The following is a 5,372-nucleotide window of genomic DNA, read 5'->3' as shown; positions in this document are numbered from 1 at the left end:
GCAGATCGCCTGAGGTCAGAAGTTCAAGACCAGCCTGGCCAACATGGAGAAACTCCATCTCTACTAAAAATACAAAAATTAGCCAGGCATGGTAGTGCATACCTGTAATCCCAGCTAATTGGGAGGCTGAGGCACAAGAATTGCTTGAAGCCAGGAGGCAGAGGTTGCAGTGAGCTGAAATCGTGCAACTTCACTCCAGCCTGGGTGAAGCAGTGAAACTCCATTTCGTTTTTTTGTTTTGTTTTGAGACGGAGTCTCACTCTGTCACCCAGGCTGGAGTGCAGTGGCGAGATCTCGAGATCTCGGCTCACTGCAAGCTCTGCCTCCTGGGTTGACACCATTCTCCTGCCTCAGCCTCCTGAGTAGCTGGGACTACAGGCACCCACCACCACGCCTGGCTAATTTTTTGTATTTTTTAGTAGAGATGGGGTTTCACCGTGTTAGCCAGGATGGTCTTGATCTCCTGACCTTGTGATCCACCTGCCTTGGCCTCCCAAAGTGCTGGGATTACAGGTGTGAGCCACTGCACCCAGCCGTGAAACTCCATTTCTAAATAAATAAATAAATAAATAAATACCACCCAAAACACAACTTCTTTTGCAAACAAAGTCTCTGTCTCCTTACTCCTTTCCAAAGACCACACTTCCTTGTTGAGACACGAGAGAAGGAAAACTCAGATTTGCCCCTGTAGTAGGTTGACTAGTAGCCGCTAAAGATGTTAGATCCCAATCCTTGAAACCTGTAAATGTTATTTTATATGGAAACAGTATCTTTGCAGGTGTAATTAAGTTAAGGCTCTTGCAGTGAGGAGATTATCCTGGGTGGGCCCTAAATGCAAGGTCACACGCATTACATGTGACCTTGCCCTGACACCTTAATTTTGGCTGAGTGAAAATGATTTCAGATTTCTAACCAACAGAACTGCGTGAGAATAACTTTCTGGGTTTTTTGTTTGTTTGTTTTTAAAGAGATCAGGTCTTTCTTTGTCACCCAGGCTGGAGTGCAGTGATGCAATAATAGCTCACTCCAGCCTCAAACTCCTGGGCTCAAGGGATGCTTCCACCTCAGCCTCTCAAGCAGTTAGGGCTACAGGGGTGCATCACCATGCTCAGGTAATTTTATTTATTTTATTTTATTTTTATTTTTTGCAGAGATGAAGGTCTCATTATGTTATCCAGGCTGGTCTCAAACCCTTGGCCTCAAGCAATTCTCCTGCCTCTGCCTCCCAAAGCTCTGGGATTATAGGCATGAGCCACTGTGGCCTGGCCCGTGACTTAACTCTAGTTACAGTCTTTGCGGTTAGGAACAGGTGGGGCAGATCCTGAGGTTTATGGTAAGCACACCTGATAGCAATAACGTAAGCATATCCTGAGAATGACCCTGTATGGCAAACACACCTGAATGTGTGTTCTGAGCTAGGGAATTGAGAAGTGGCCAAATCACAGACTCATTTCTTGTCAATGAGGAACATTTGAACTTCTGGCGCATCCCGTGGAACACGGGCCATACAGGGGATCAAATCGTTGGGTTTTGGGTTAAATGAAGGTTGCCAGGTGGAGGTTGTTAGCGGGAGGGTACTAAGTGCACATGCTATAGAAACTGCAGGCCTTTTGCAAGTGGCTGCAATTCTCCTGCCCAGCCCACTGCCACTGGACCTGTTCACCACCACTGGACCTGTTCTCCGGTCCAGCCCGCCACTGCTGGACTCTCCCCTGTATGGAAGCCCCCAGTAAAACTCCATGTCTCATTTGCTGGCTCTGGGTCTCTTTTTCAGCCTCTTGAACCTGGTGCTATCCTCACTGGAGTTGATAGGGGTTTGGCACAACATGAGGGAGGCACATTTTATCTTGACGGTCTGAGTTCCCTGCCTTGCCTTCGAACAAGCGAGGGAGGTGGGGGTGCTAGCTCTTAAGAGGAGAAGGGCACTACTTCTGAATGCTCAGAGGATTTAGAGGAGTCTGGGAGTTCAAAATATACCCACAGGTCCCCATCCTAAGTGCTAGAGTTCTACTAACCTTAGCATATTGGACCTACCGTTGTCATTTAATTTTCTCTGGAGCTTGACGGCTGTATTAATTCCCAGCTCAGGTCTTCAGCTTTTTCTGCCTTCTTGCTGTAGGGAATGAAAGCCTCTTTGTAAGCTTTCACATTTGGCTTTCATTGCCTGTTAAATGCCTGCAGTTTTTTATTGTCTTTTTCTAACATATCCATGAATTTAGCAATAGTCACTCAATTCCATTATAGTCACTCAGTTTCCGTAATAGAAATAGTTACTGTTTCTCCTATACTTCCCAAATGCTAAATACATTGAACCAGCTAGTGAATTCCCCCTCCATGTCTATACAACCCTAATTCATCACCGGTAAGAGGTTTTTTTGTTTGTTTTTGTTTTTTTCTTTTGAGACGGAGTCTCACTCTGCTGCCCAGGCTGGAGTGCAGTGGTGTGATCTCAGCTCACTGCAACTTCTGCCTCCTGGGTTCAAGCGACTCTCCTGCCTCAGCACCCTGAGTAGCTGGGATTACAGGCATGCACCACCACCATGCCCAGTTAATTTTTGTATTTTTAGTAGAGAAAGGATTTTGCCATGTTGGCCAGGCTGGTCTCGAACTCGTGACCTTAGGTGAACCACCTGCCTAGGCCTCCCAAAGTGCTGGGATTACAGGTATGAACCACTGCACCCAGCCACTGGTAAGAGTTTTAACAATCGGACCTCCACCTTGTGCTAGGTGTTGTCTCTGATCCTTCTATCACCAGTGATGAGGTCCGTATGGCCAACAAGGTGGTGAGTAATCCAGGTTTAAAATCCCACCTTACCAACTGCATTTTTGGGCCATTCCTAACACCAATTCCTTAGAAGGAAGAAACACTGAACAGAGGGAAAGCCCGAAAGCTATATAGTCTGACAAAGCTTCAACCAATCCATGGGGACCTCTGGAACATACATAACCCATCAGTGTTTCCCATGGTGGGCCAAAATGGCCAAACTTTTATACCCATGCCTTGCTCAGTCACCTCACATGGGCTGCTCCAAGAGGGGCAAGGCCTTGGGTAAGGCAGCTCTCTACACGACTAGGGCAAATCTTAAAGGAGATGACAGCTAGAATTTGTCTGTTGGCAACACCCCCATCAATTGAGGCAACTAGTCCTCCTTGAAGAGGGATATAGTGCAGCATATTCGTGTCTACTGCAGATAACATGCCAGTCATTTTATATAAGTCATCTCACTTAATCCTCACCATAACTATCAGACATTCATACTACAGATAAGGAAATTGAAGCTCAAAGAGGCTAAAGAACTTTCCCCAAGAATTAGCTTCCAGAACTGGTATTAGAACTATGTCCCTCTTATTTCATACATGAATATAGATTTCTGAAGAACATCTAATAGAGTGCTTGAAAAATAAATGGGTAATGTACCAATCAGGCTCACAACAGAAAATAGCACAATTAGATAATTCAAGGAGGTGTTTTTTCAGGTTTTGCTTTGTTTTTTCACAAAGGGATGATTTTCTTCTTCTTTGAGAGAGAATCTAGCTCTGTCACTAGGCTGGAGTGCAGTGGCGAGATCTCAGCTCACTGAAACCTCTGCCTCCCAGGTTCCAGCGATTTTCCTGCCTCATCCTCCTGAGTAGCTGGGACTACAAGCGTACCATACTCAGCTAATTTTTGTATTTTTAGTAGAGACAGCGTTTCACCATGTTGGCCAGGATGGTCTCAATCTCTTGACCAGTGATCCACCTCTTGACCTCGTGATCTGCCTGCCTCGGCCTCCCAAAGTGTTGGGATTACAGGCATGAGCCACCGCACCTGGCCAGGGATGATTTTATTTTATTTATTTTTTATTTTTTGGTAACAGGCTTCATTCACTTTATTTTTCTTGTATAAAAACCCTATGTTGTAGCCACAGCTGGAGCCTGGGTTCGCTGCACAGAGACTCTGGTGTGGGTCTTGACAAGGTGGTCAGAAATTCCTGATAGGGAGACTTGGTAAACACAGTCTCCTTCCAGAGGTCAGGGGTCAGGTAGCTGTAGGTCTTAGAGATGGCATCAAAGGTGGCCTTGGCGAAGTTGCCCAGGGTGGCAGTGCAGCCCCGGGCTGAGGTGTAGCAGTCATCAATACCAGCCATCATAAGCAGCTTCTTGGTCACAGGCGCTGAGACGATGCCAGTGCCCCTGGGTGCAGGGATGAGGCGCACCAGCACAGAGCCGCAGCGGCCTGTCACCTTGCAAGGGACAGTGTGGGGCTTGCCGATCTTGTTCCCCCAGTAGCCTCTGCGCACCGGGACAATGGAGAGTTTGGCCAGGATGATGGCCCCACGGATGGCAGTGGCCACCTCCTTGGAGCACTTAACACCCAGGCCGACGTGGCCATTGTAGTCCCCGATAGCAACAAACGCCTTGAACCTGGTGCGCTGGCCAGCACCGGTCTGCTTCTGCACCGGCATAATCTTCAAAACCTCGTCTTTGAGAGAGGCCCCCAAGAAAAAGTCAATGATCTCAGATTCCTTAATGGGCAAAGAGAAGAGGTAGATCTCCTCTAGGGACTTGATCTTCATGTCCTTGACCAAGAGGCCCAGCTTGGTGACGGGCATCCACTCCTTATCCTCGGCCTTGCCTCTACGAGCTCCGCGGCCTCGGCCCCGGCCCCGTCCACGGCCACGACCCCAGCCCCGGATGCCACTGCCGAAACCTCCGCGAAAGCCACCGCGGTTCCCCATCCCAGGGCCACCAGGGCCTCCGGGCCCCCCCGCTGCACCGGCGTCATCCACCATTTGGTGTTCTCTCGGAGAAGCCAGGGATGATTTTAAAGTGTCATGTTCTAACTGAGGTCTGAGGGGAGTTGGTAGACCAGTGGCAGGCAGCTGAAAGAACACTCAAGGAATCATATAGGGAGTTTTGATATGGTTTTTTCTCTCTGAGCACGAGTAGGCTTGGGCACAAGGTGTGGGCACAAGCTGTGGGTGCAAGCTGTATGTTTAGCATCAGCTGGATAGTTACACCTTTTACAGACAACAATGGCTCTGAGCCAAGCACGAGCACACCTGGTTACCTAATTTGCCTCACATGGCATGGTTACATAACATGCAGTGTTGTGCATCTGTGCTCCAAACCCGCTGAGTCATGCTGTGCCAGAAGGCCACCTCAGCCTATTCCCAACTAAAGCACAGCCATTGCCCTTACACTCCACCCCCTAGGCCAAGGCCATCCTCTGGGCAGGGACACATGCCCAGAGACTGGAGCCCTGAATCCATAACCCACAACAACCATACGGAGAGCAATAGCTCACTACTAGGATCCCAGCTATGCTACTTTTGACTATTAGGGCCCAGCATAGGCCAGAACCCAGGGATGCCCACCCTGCAGGGGATTGT

General features: G+C 48.5%; 1 pseudogene across 1 annotated transcript; it reads right to left on the bottom strand.

Moving 5' to 3' along the window:
- Positions 1 to 3,891: 3,891 nt before the first annotated feature.
- LOC112606578 lies at positions 3,892 to 4,786 on the bottom strand (annotated as a pseudogene). Its single transcript, XR_003115657.1, has one exon. The product of XR_003115657.1 is annotated as a 40S ribosomal protein S2 pseudogene (transcript).
- Positions 4,787 to 5,372: the final 586 nt, after the last annotated feature.

This window comes from Theropithecus gelada, chromosome 14 (assembly GCF_003255815.1).
Source record: "Theropithecus gelada isolate Dixy chromosome 14, Tgel_1.0, whole genome shotgun sequence".
In the NCBI taxonomy this organism is placed as follows: domain Eukaryota; kingdom Metazoa; phylum Chordata; class Mammalia; order Primates; family Cercopithecidae; genus Theropithecus; species Theropithecus gelada.
This window is presented reverse-complemented; position numbering and strand designations above follow the sequence as displayed.